This window comes from Pleurodeles waltl, chromosome 7, assembly GCF_031143425.1.
Source record: "Pleurodeles waltl isolate 20211129_DDA chromosome 7, aPleWal1.hap1.20221129, whole genome shotgun sequence".
Classification (NCBI taxonomy): Eukaryota; Metazoa; Chordata; class Amphibia; order Caudata; family Salamandridae; genus Pleurodeles; species Pleurodeles waltl.
This window is the reverse complement of record NC_090446.1, coordinates 1,089,239,290-1,089,251,673: the sequence shown is the minus strand read 5'-3', so window position 1 is coordinate 1,089,251,673 and position 12,384 is coordinate 1,089,239,290.

Sequence of the window (12,384 nt, the reverse complement as noted above, 5' to 3'; positions counted from 1 at the left end):
AGGAGGAAGAGATCCTTCTCTACTTCATCTTCACTCTCCTCAGCATCCTATGCAGAGCCCACCCATTCTAGAAGCTGAGAGAAGTTAGCATTAGATACAAGTTACCACCTACTCAAGCTTAAGAAAGCTAAGCTCAGGCTGAAAAGGGAGCAGCTGGCTCTTGAAAGGGAGGCCCTACAGGTGGAGAGGGAGTGGAAGAATTTCAGGTTAGAACCCTATGTTGGCAACACTAGAGACTCTAGGGTCACAAAGGAACACTTTTTCTCTAGGAATCTCAGCAGGATAGTTCCCCCTTACAAATCTGGGGATGACATCCACAAATGGGTAACTGGTCTAGAGAGGGCCTGTAAAGTCCAAAGGATCCCCAAGGGCAGTGGGCAGCTATCCTGTGTCTCTCCTTTGCACACAAAGATAGATACAAAACGTTGGTAGTCAATTAAGAGGATGCAGACAACTATCAGGTTTTGAAAGAGACCCTGATTGATGGGTTTGGGCTTACTACTGAGGAATACAAAATTAAGTTCAGAGAATGCAAAAAGAATCCTCTCAAGGCTCATTTGATTTTGTAGACTATGCAGTTAAGACCCATGAATTCCTGGTTACATGGTAGTAATGCACATGACTATGAAGGGCAGTACAATTTGATCACGAGAGAGCATATCCTTAAAAACGGTGTGTCTGAAAAACTGCTCCAATAGGTGTTGGACTCTGAGCAGACTTCTCCCCAAGAATTGGGAAAGAAGGCAGACAAATAGGTTCATACCAGGGTGGGTAAGGAAACCCATAGTGCGGGTGACAAAAAGAAGGGTAATACTTCTAAGTCCTTAGGGAAGTATGGGGAGAATCCTAAAGACAAATAGCAAGAATCTTCATCAGGTCTATAAACTTATTCTGGGGGTGGGTCCAAATCCACCTCTTCCTCTAACAAGAAACCATGGTGTCTTCTTTGTAAAGAAAAAGTCCATAGCACATCTGATACCAGTTGTCCTAAGAAAAGCACAAGCACTACTACTACTTCCCCTAGTGCCCCTAGCAGTAGCACTAGTAGTGGTACTATATCCAAGGTTGTAGCCGGGTTCACCGTGGGTACTGCTGTGGACTCTGGCTCAGTCAGAGAAACCACTGAGGCTGTCCTGGTATCAGAGGGTGGCATTGGCCTTGCCACTTTGGCTGCATGGCCTCCTAAAATAAGGAAATAGAGGCAGTGGCCCTTCATTATTGGTATTGAGGCAGAAGCTTACAGGGACACAGGTACAAGTGCCACCATGATGACTGAAAAACCAGTCTCATCAGAGCAAATCCTACTTTGGCACTTACCACGTAAACAACGTAGACAACATCACTAAGTGCCACCTCATGGCAGTGGTTAATTTCAGCTGGGGGGTGGCAATGGCCCTAAACAAGTTGGGGTGTCTTCATCCATACCTGTAAAGTGTCTTATGGGTAATGGTTTAGAGACTTCACTATGGACGGAAGTGGAGTTGCAGGCCCATGCAGTAATGCTGGGCATCCCTGAAAGTGTATTTGTGGCAACTAGAGCACAAGTCAAGAAACAGACAGAACAAGGAGCATTGGAGCCTAGAACAATGGCCCAGGCAGCTCCCAAGAAGAGAGATAGTAAGGATGAAAAGTGATAATTTCCCCAGGATCAGTCTCCTCAGGGGGATGATCTTGCCCCTTTTGTGGGAACTGCCGCCCCAGAGGATCTTTGACATGGTAGGGCTTTTGGGGGCAGAGGAGCCCTCCAGGGGAGAATTGAGTCTCAAGCAGTAATCCTGCCCTCTCTTGAAGGCCTAAGGAAGCAAAGTGCTGCAGAAGAGGCAGGGTATATCAGTGGATCTCAGATGATCTACTGGGAAAATTGTCTCCTTTACTCTGAGGATAGAGACCCCAAGCCTGGTACTACCTGGAGGTAGGACATTCCTCAGAGGTTTAGGGAGTTCTTATTGGTCCTAGCACATGACATTCCCCTTGCAGGACATATTGGGCAAAACAAATTTGGGACAGACTTGTTCCAAACTTTAACTGGCCCCATATGTCTGACGACACAAAGGAGTTTTGTCACTCTGTCAGACCAGTGGCAAGCCACTTGGCACTACAGAGGCCCCCTTAATCCTACTACCAGTGGGTGGGGTTCCCTTTGAGAGGGTAGAGATTGATTTTCCTGATCTACTAGACCCTCCTGCAGTCTTTGGGAACAGACTTAGGCCCACTTTACAACCCTGGCGGTCGGTGTTAAAGCGGCGGTAATACCGCCAACAGGCCAGCAGAAAAAAAATAGAATCTCGACCATGGCGGAAACCGCCAACATAGACAGCCACTTTAACACTCCGACCGCCATGGAGGTACAAAAAAACAGAGCCGCGGTAACCACCAACAGACAGTCGGAAGACAATATACCGCCCACCCTATCACCACCCGGCAATCTTCCACCTTTTCCGGGGCAGAACCTCTGCGAATAAAAACACTGCAGAAACAGTACACAAAAGGGAAAATCACTCACCTCTCCACACCCCACGAGGAACCAGGACACCATGGAGCCAGAACAGCAGATTCTGCTGGCGATGGTCTTCCTGCTCCTCTATCAGGAGCTCCAACGACGGCGGTGATGACCACATTGAGTACTGCACCTACAACACAGGGGAGGAGGAGGGAAAAGATAGTGACACACACAAGCAACACGCAACACCCCCACTCCCACCCTCACCCACAACACCATACACACAAATACATGCTGCAACATTACATTTACACCCCTCCACCCCCCATTGAATAACACAAGGACAAAAGGAAATGATTAGAACGATTGTAATCAATAAAATTCCAGTAGTCAAAACTCCAAATCCAGCATATACAATTATGTACACCAACTACACAAGTCCGGATAGTGCACCAATCATTGTCTGTGGACCACTGGGCCCAAAATGCATGGGCGAGGCCCACACTAGATACCTGACTCCAAACGGAGAGAACACTGCTGGAGCATTGGACCGAAAATATACAGGCACCTCAGGGGGAGGAGGTGGCACCTCAGCATGATGAATGCACAACACCATTGCTCCACGAGGGGGCTCCATGCCAATTGATGTATTCTGGGGAGTGCAAAGCCACAGTCTCTCAAGTCTCTCAAGTGGGTGGGTTGCCCACTGCTTCTTCCTGGGGAGTACAAAGCCACAGTCTCTCAAGTCTCCACAGTGGGTGGGTTGCCCACTTCACCATCCTGGGGAGTGCAAAGCCACAGTCCATCTGGTGGATGACAGTGTCCACTGCTCAAGGAGGAGGCATGGTGGGCACAGTGAACCATAAACAGTGCTTGACAGGAAGGGCCCAGCGGAGCGGTGCTTGAGACGGCGGGGCCCAGCGGAGCCGTGCTTGAGAGGAAGGGCCCAGCGGAGTGGTGCTTGAGACGGCGGGGCCCAGCGGAGCGGTGCTTGACAGGAAGGGCCCAGCGGAGCGGTGCTTGAGACGGCGGGGCCCAGCGGAGCGGTGCTTGACAGGAAGGGCCCAGCGGAGCGGTGCTTGAGACGGCGGGGCCCAGCGGAGCGGTGCTTGAGACGGCGGGGCCCAGCGGAGCGGTGATTGAGAGGAAGGGCCCAGCGGAGCGGTGCTTGAGAGGAAGGGCCCAGCGGAGCGGTGCTTGACAGGAAGGGCCCAGCGGAGCAGTGCATGAGACGGCGGGGCCCAGCGGAGCGGTGCTTGAGACTGCGGGGCCCAGCGGAGCGGTGCTTGAGAGGAAGGGCCCAGAGGAGCGGTGCTTGAGACGGCGGGGCCCAGCGGAGCGGTGCTTGACAGGAAGGGCCCAGCGGAGCGGTGCTTGAGACGGCGGGGCCCAGCGGAGCGGTGCTTGAGATGAAGGGCCCAGCAGAGCGGTGCTTGAGATGAAGGGCCCAGCGGAGCGGGGCTTGAAAGGAAGGGCCCAGCGGAGCGGTGCTTGACAGGAAGGGCCCAGCGGAGCGGTGCTTGACAGGAAGGGCCCAGCGGAGCGGTGCTTGAGACGGCGGTGCCCAGCGGAGCGGTGCTTGAGATGAAGGGCCCAGCGGAGCGGTGCTTGACAGGAAGGGCCCAGCGGAGCGGTGCTTGAGACGGCGGGGCCCAGCGGAGCGGTGCTTGAGAGGAAGGGCCCAGCGGAGCGGTGCTTGACAGGAAGGGCCCAGCGGAGCGGTGCTTGAGAGGAAGGGCCCAGCGGAGCGGTGCTTGAGAGGAAGGGCCCAGCGAAGCGGTGCTTGAGACGGCGGGGCCCAGCGGAGCGGTGCTTGAGACTGCGGGGCCCAGCGGAGCGGTGCTTGAGAGGAAGGGCCCAGCGGAGCGGTGCTTGAGACGGCGGGGCCCAGCGGAGCAGTGCTTGAGACGGCGGGCCCAGTGGAGCGGTGCTTGAGACTGCGGGGCCCAGCGGAGCGGTGCTTGAGAGGAAGGGCCCAGCGGAGCGGTGCTTGAGACGGCGGGGCCCAGCGGAGCGGTGCTTGACAGGAAGGGCCCAGCGGAGCGGTGCTTGAGACGGCGGGGCCCAGCGGAGAGGTGCTTGAGACGGCGGGGCCCAGCGGAGCGGTGCTTGAGAGGAAGGGCCCAGCGGAGCGGTGCTTGAGAGGAAGGGCCCAGCGGAGCGGTGCTTGACAGGAAGGGCCCAGCGGAGCGGTGCTTGAGACGGTGGGGCCCAGCGGAGCGGTGCTTGAGACTGCGGGGCCCAGCGGAGCGGTGCTTGAGAGGAAGGGCCCAGCGGAGCGGTGCTTGAGACGGCGGGGCCCAGCGGAGCGGTGCTTGACAGGAAGGGCCCAGCGGAGCGGTGCTTGAGACGGCAGGGCCCAGCGGAGCGGTGCTTGAGATGGCAGGGCCCAGCGGAGCGGTGCTTGAGAGGAAGGGCCCAGCGGAGCGGTGCTTGAGAGGAAGGTCCCAGCGGAGCGGTGCTTGAGACTGCGGGGCCCAGCAGAGCGGTGCTTGAGAGGAAGGGCCCAGCGGAGCGGTGCTTGAGACGGCGGGGCCCAGCGGAGCGGTGCTTGAGACGGCGGGGCCCAGCGGAGCGGTGCTTGAGAGGAAGGGCCCAGTGGAGCGGTGCTTGAGACGGCGGGGCCCAGCGGAACGGTGCTTGAGAGGAAGGGCCCAGCGGAGCGGTGCTTGAGACGGCGGGGCCCAGCGGAGCGGTGCTCTTCTGCACGGCGGGGCCCTGTTCAGCGGTGCGCTTCTGCACGGCGGGGCCCTGTTCAGCGGTGCCTATCTTCACGGCGGGCCCTGTTCAGCGGTGCTCTTCTGCACGGCGGGGCCCTGTTCAGCGGTGCTCTTCTCCACGGCGGGCCCTGTTCAGCGGTGCTCTTCTGCACGGCGGGCCCTGTTCAGCGGTGCTCTTCTGCACGGCGGGGCCCTGTTCAGCGGTGCTCTTCTGCACGGCGGGGCCCTGTTCAGCGGTGCTCTTCTGCACGGCGGGGCCCTGTTCAGCAGTGCCTATCTTCACGGCGGGCCCTGTTCAGCGGTGCTCTTCTCCACGGCGGGCCCTGTTCAGCGGTGCCTATCTTCACGGCGGGCCCTGTTCAGCGGTGCTCTTCTGCACGGCGGGGCCCTGTCAGCGTTCCTCTTCTCCACGGCGGGGCCCTGTTCAGCGGTGTTCTTCTCCACGGCGGGCCCTGTTCAGGGGTGCTCTTCTCCACGGCGGGCCCTGTTCAGCGGTGCTCTTCTGCACGGCGGGGCCTGTTTAGCGGTGCTCTTCTACACGGCAGGCCCTGTTCAGCGGTGCCTATCTTCACAGCGGGCCCTGTTCAGCGGTGCTCTTCTCCACGGCGGGCCCTGTTCAGCGGTGCACATCCAGTAGGTCAAGGGAGCCAGACCTGGCCTGGACTCCCTGCTCAGTCTCCCTCCGACCGTGATGCTTCTGGACCCTTCGGTGACGGAGTCCTGGGCCCTTTGGTGTCCTCCTTTCCAGCTGGGATGTGGCATGTGGGGCCCACCTGCTCCGCGCTCCTGCTGCCTGACTTCTCCGCCCTGCTGCCCTTACGCTCCTTAGATGGGGCTCTCGGGCCCTTGCCTCCCCTAGATGATGTGGCTGGTGAAGTGGGCGAAGTTTGCTCCTTGGGGGCAGCCGTGTCAGTCCTCGCACGGCGGCCCTTGTGTTTCCTGGTCCTCTTGCCGGGGGGGGGCTGGATGTGTCCTTGCTGCTGATTGAGGTGTCACTGCTGGCAAAGGGTGGACTCCAGAACCCATGCACAACAGTGACACCCGAAGCTGGTCTGGTGGTGGCTGTGGTGCTCTTGGGACTCTTTGCAGATGGAGGGGGTAGGTCATCGGAGGGAAAGAGGTTAAGATTAGCCAGGAAAAGTTTTTTAGGGCCAAGGTAAAGGGTAGGAGAAGTGGTGATGGGAGTGGAGGAATAGGATGTGGTTGTAGGAGAGTCAGGTGTGCTGTCATTGGGTGAAGGTGCTGGTGCTGTAGGCTGTTGTGAGGTGGATGGCTGTTGGGTGGGTGGCTGCCTGCGTTTGTGTGTCTTGGAAGAGGGGGTGACAGACACAGTGGGAGAGGACACAGGGGACGTGTAAATGGCAGTGGGGGTGGTGACTGCACGCGTGCGGACTGTACAGGAGGGTGTGGTGGTGATGGAAGCACTGGCTGATGTTGGTGTGCATGCAGGTGTGAGTGTAGACGTCACAGGGAGGGAGGAGGGAGACGAGGAGGAGGGGGACACAGGGGTGGCAGTGACTGTTGGAATGTCTGCATCTGGGTGTTGCTTGGGTGAGTGTTTGTGGGATCTGTGGTGCTTGTGTCTGGATGAGCTGCCCTTGGGTGTTGAGGTGTGTGCAGGCTGGTCGGATGGTGTGAATGGGATAGGCTGAGGAACAGGAGACAGAGACAGGCTGGAGGCAGTCAGAAGAGGGAGGCTGGAAACAGGGACAATGGCTGCCGTCAGTGCTGAGGCCAGAGCAGTGAACGATCGTTGATGGGCAGCCTGACCCGAATGAATGCCCTCCAGGTAGGCATTGCTCCGATGCACCTCCCTTTCTACCCCCTGGATGGCATTCAAAAGGGTAGTCTGCCCAACAATGAGCGTCCTCACAAGGTCAATGAGCTCCGAACTGAGGGCAGCAGGGGTGACAGGGGCTGGGGCTGAGGTGCCTGGGGCGAAGGAGACGCCCACCTTCCTGGGCGAGCGGGCACGGGGCGTAGGCTGAGGGGCTGCAGGGAGGGCGGGGCTGGTGCGCAGGGTGGCGGCTGTACCTGTAGAGGCGGGGGTCCCGGATGTTTCCGCCACCGCTAGGGAGCACCCATCCGAGGACGTGTCTGTGTCGCTGCTCTCACCACCGGTCCCCATTGTGGTGCTCCCCTCGCCCTCCGGATCACTGGTGCCCTCGGTGTCTGTTCCTGGGCCCACCGGGGCCTTGTGACTTGCAGCTCCCTCGTGCTCCGATGCCAAATCTCCTCCGCCTGATGATGCTAATGCACACATGCACAAGAAGATGAAGAAGAAGGGGGGGGAGAAAAAAGAAGACCAGGTTGAGTGCATGCAATGTCAACACCGTTGGCGGAGAGGACAGACACAGGAGCCTCATGCACTAAGCCGCGCATTCGGGGTACACTACTCAGTACTTCTGACTAAGACAACAGGTCAAGAGAGGACAAACGCGCAGATGTGTGAGGCTGGACCATCAATAGCTGTACTTGTCACCCTACAGAGGTGGGGGCCGGGAGCACAGGGCCATGCCTAAGGGAGAGGACTACACTACAGAAAGCGCCCTGGCCTAATGTCACCCACAACCCTCCTCCCCCACCCAGACGCCTCCACTGCGCAGAAAGATGGCAGAATGTGCTGATACTCACCCCCTTGTGTCTGCTGTGATGCTCTCAAGCGCCCATCCAAATCAAGGTAGGCCACCGCCAGGATCCGGGACATCAGGGGGGTCAGGGTACGACTGGCACCCCTCCTAGGTTGGGAGGCCATCCCCAGCAGTGACTCGGCGGTCTTCCTGGTTCCGCGGCGGATGTCCTCCCACCTCTTGCGGCAGTGGATGCCCCGTCTGACGTGGACCCCCAGGGCCCGGACTTCCTTGGCGATGGCACGCCAAATCTCGACTTTCTGATGGGCGCTGACCTATGTGACATGTACAGGGTGGGAAGGAAACATTCATCAACTTACTGCATGTTAGATGTGATTGGCCCCCCCTCCCCAACCTTGCCATATGGCACATGCTCTCATCTGTCGTGCGTTGCACTCCTCATTCGCCCCCCACCCCACCAACTTACATCCACCCCACTCCACACAGGCATCGCCCATTCTATGTGCACCCGGTGTACTTACCTGTTGGTCTGGAGGACCGTAGAGTAACGCATACTGGGGGAGGACCCCATCCACGAGCTTCTCCAACTCTTCAGACGTGAAGGCAGGGGCCCTTTCCCCAGTCGCAGCAGCCATTGTCACTTCCAGACCGAGGTCACAGCAGCACTTGCAGTATAGGTCCTCTCCTGTGGATGATCAGGTCTCGAGTGATTAGGCAGATAGAAAATGACGGTCACGCCCGCGGCGGTGCGTACCGTGGCGGTGCGTACCGCTACCGCCGGCGCACATCGTCTATGGCTCCTGAAACCCATAGCATTCAATGTTAACCAATGCGGCTCCGTGTAGCGGTTTTCGACCGCCACGGTGTGCTCCGCCAGCGCATTGACCTCACATCCCATTCTCCCACTTCACAGGTCAGGCAGCTGCCATTTCAAGGGCCCACATGGCATAATTTCTACTGCGACACACAGGCCTAGGCCTTGCATTGCCACACATACACGCCTTTCAAAACATAGATAACCGTGTGCAATACAAGCTGTGGTGAACGTACCAGTGATTGGCTTGACTCTGTTCTCCATGTTGTCATTCCTAGGCACCGTCCGCTGGGACTTGCGAGGAGAAGGATGAATCCTCGCGTGTACCGACCGCTGGTGGACCTGTCGACAATGGAAGAACACCACATCATACTACGATACCGACTTGACCGTGCCACTATCCATGAACTGTGTGCCCAGCTGGAGCCAGCCCTGATGTCCCCCATCCGCCAACCCACAGGAATTCACCCTCTGGTGCAGGTTCTGTCAGTCCTCCATTTTCTTGCAAGTGGCTCATTCCAGACAACAGTGGCCATGTCATCTGGAATGTCTCAGCCTATGTTTTCCAAAGTTTTGTCTAGAGTGTTGTCTGCCCTGACGAAACACATGCAGAGTTACATTATATTCCCTGAGGAGGTTGATTTGGCCACTGTGAAGGGTGATTTTTATGCCCTTGGACATATTCCCAACATCATTGGTTCCATTGATGGGACCCATGTAGCCTTAGTCCCCCCAAAAGACGATGAGCAGGTGTACAGAAACAGGAAAAGTTACCATTCTATGAACGTCCAGGTGGTCTGTTTGGCTGACCAGTACATCTCCCATGTGAATGCCATGTTCCCTGGGTCAGTGCATGACGCGTATGTGATGCGTAATAGCAGCATCCCTTATGTGATGGAACAGCTACAGAGACAACGTGTGTGGCTAATAGGTGACTGTGGTTACCCCAACCTGCCTTGGCTATTGACCCCAGTGAGGAATCCCCGGACCAGGGCTGAGGAACGGTACAATGAGGCCCATGGGCGAACTAGGAGGATCATAGAAAGGACCTTTGGGCTCCTGAAGGCCAGATTTAGGTGCCTGCATATGACAGGGGGATCCCTGATGTACTCACCAAAGAAGGTGTGCCAGATCATCGTGGCCTGCTGTATGCTTCACAATCTGGCATTGCGACGTCAGGTGCCTTTCCTGCAGGAGGATGGTCCAGATGGTGGTGTTGAAGCAGCTGTGGAGCCTGCGGAGAGTGAAGAGGAGGAAGACTCAGAGGACGACACAGACAACAGGGACAGAGTTATCCAACAGTATTTTCAGTAGCACACAGGTAAGAATCAACCACGCCATTTTACTTTTCCTGCAAGCCTCCTTCTTCTCAACTTTGTCTATGACCCCCCAGTTCTTTTAAACTGATGTTTGATATTCCCTTCCCTTTTCAGTGCTGTATGACCCACTCCGTGACTACTGCTTGGTTAGCCCATGGACTAATGCTTATTGATCTCGGTATGTGTTCAGCACAAAGTTAACAGAACATAATTGATCGGTAATGTGTTATACATTTGTAAATAATACAGCCTGACTCCTGTTTGATTTCAGTGCATTGAGTGATTTATTTTTTGTGCTAGATAATGGTACATGATATAAACACAGTGATGGGTGGGGGTGGAGTAATGGCCATGGCAGAGTCCAGTTCTCAGTCTCACAGGTGCATTGTCCATATGCCTGTGGAAGGATGGAGCAGGGGCAGTTCAAGGTTGGACAGGGTGGCAATGTGGGACAGTGGGATGACTTCAGGGGGTATCTCATGCTGGCGGGGGTCTTGACATCCTACTCGGTCGATTTTTTTGATCTCAGGCTCCTCTTGCGGGTGGTTGTTCTTCAGCAGGAGGTGGGGTTCTGGTGGCCTGTCGTTGTGGTGGGGCCTCCTGTCCACTAGCGCCGGCGGAGGTGGTAGGCTGTTCCTGGCTAGTGACAGGGGCCCTGTGTGGTGCCACATGGTCCCGCAACGTGTCTTCTATCCGGTTGAGGGCCTGGACTATGCTCCCAATAACGGTAGAGATGTTGGTGAGTTGATTGGTGAACCCCATGTAGCGTTCCTCCTGCTGTGCCTGGATCTCCTGGAACCTGGCCAGTACCGTTGCCATCGTCTCTTGGGAGTGGTGGTAGGCTGCCATGATGGTGGTGAGGGCCTCTTGGAGAGTGGGTTCCCTGGGCCTCTCCTCCCCCCCGTCGCACAGCAGCCCTCCGAGTTGCCCTGTTTCCCCCGGCCTCTGTCCCCTGGACGGTGTGCCCACTACCACTGCCCCCAGGTGCCCTGTAGTGGCAGACACACCGCTGATTGACCTGTCCTAGAGACAGAGGCATGGGCCCGCTGGGTGGGAGCTGTGCTGTTGGTCCCAGAGGGGGTTGGGTCTGCTGTGGCCTGTGTGTGGGGAACTGTTAGAAATGGGGTTTTTGGTTGGCAGTCAGGTTACCTCCTGTCCAAGCAAAAGCCCTCACTCTAGTCAGGGTAAGTCACACACTATCCAAGATTATCCTGTGCCCACCCTCTGGTAGCTTGGCACGAGCAGTCAGGCTTAACTTAGAAGGCAATGTGTAAAGTATTTGTGCAATAAATCATACAATACCACCATATAGCACCACAAAACTACACCACACAGTGTTTAGAAAAATATATAATATTTATCAGGATAATTGTAGGTCAAAAAGAATAAAGTTGCAATGGAAAATTGTAGAAATATCACAGGGAAGTGATATAAAGTGTCTTAAGTCTTTAGAATGCAATACAGTGTCTTTCAAGCACAAAGTACCTGGTTTCTGGTGGAAAATCTCCTCAGAGGGCCACAGGAGAAGAGATGCGTGGAAAAAGGGGTGTGTGCGTCGATTTCTCCTCAGCACACACAGACTTGCGTCGGTCTTTTCCACGCGGGGAAGTCGGGCGTCGTTTTCCGGCGCGCAGACAGTCTCTTTTTGTGGATCGCGGGGATTACCAGATGTCCCGGGTCTGTGCGTGGATTCTCCTGCTTGTTTTCCGGCTGCACGTCGTTCTGCGGGGCTGCGCGTCGAAGTTTCGATCTCACGGTAGGCGTCGTGTCGATTTCTCCTTGGAAGTCGGGCGGCGTTGTCCTTGCGAGGCCGTGCGTCGAAAGTTTGGTCTCACGGCAGGCGTCGCGTCGATTTCTTCTTGGAAGTCGGGCGGCGTTGTCCTTGCGAGGCCGTGCGTCAAAGTTTCGCACTCACGGTGGGCGTCGCGTCGATTTCTCCTGGAAAGTCGAGCGGCTTTGTCCTTGCGAGGTTGTGCGTCGAAGTCTCGATCGTCCCGAGGGCGTCGCGTCGATCAGCGTCGGTGTGCGGCGTTTTTCTCGCCGCGAAACAAGCTGTGCGTCGAAATTTTCGGCGCACGGAGCGTCCAAGTGAAAGGAAGAAGTCTTTTTGGTCCTGAGACTTCAAGGAACAGGAGGCAAGCTCTATCCAAGCCCTTGGAGAGCACTTTCACAGCCAGACAAGAGTTCAGCAAGGCAGCAGGGCAACAGCAAGACAGCAGTCCTTTGTAGAAAGCAGACAGGTGAGTCCTTTGAGCAGCCAGGCAGTTCTTCTTGGCAGGATGTAGTTTCTGGTTCCGGTTTCTTCTCCAGCAAGTGTCTGATGAGGTAGGGCAGAGGCCCTGTTTTATACCCAAATGTGCCTTTGAAGTGGGGGAGACTTCAAAGAGAGGCTAAGAAGTGCACCAGGTCCCCTTTCAGTTCAATCCTGTCTGCCAGGGTCCCAGTAGGGGGTGTGGCAGTCCTTTGTGTGAGGGCAGGCCCTCCACCCTCCCAGCCCAGG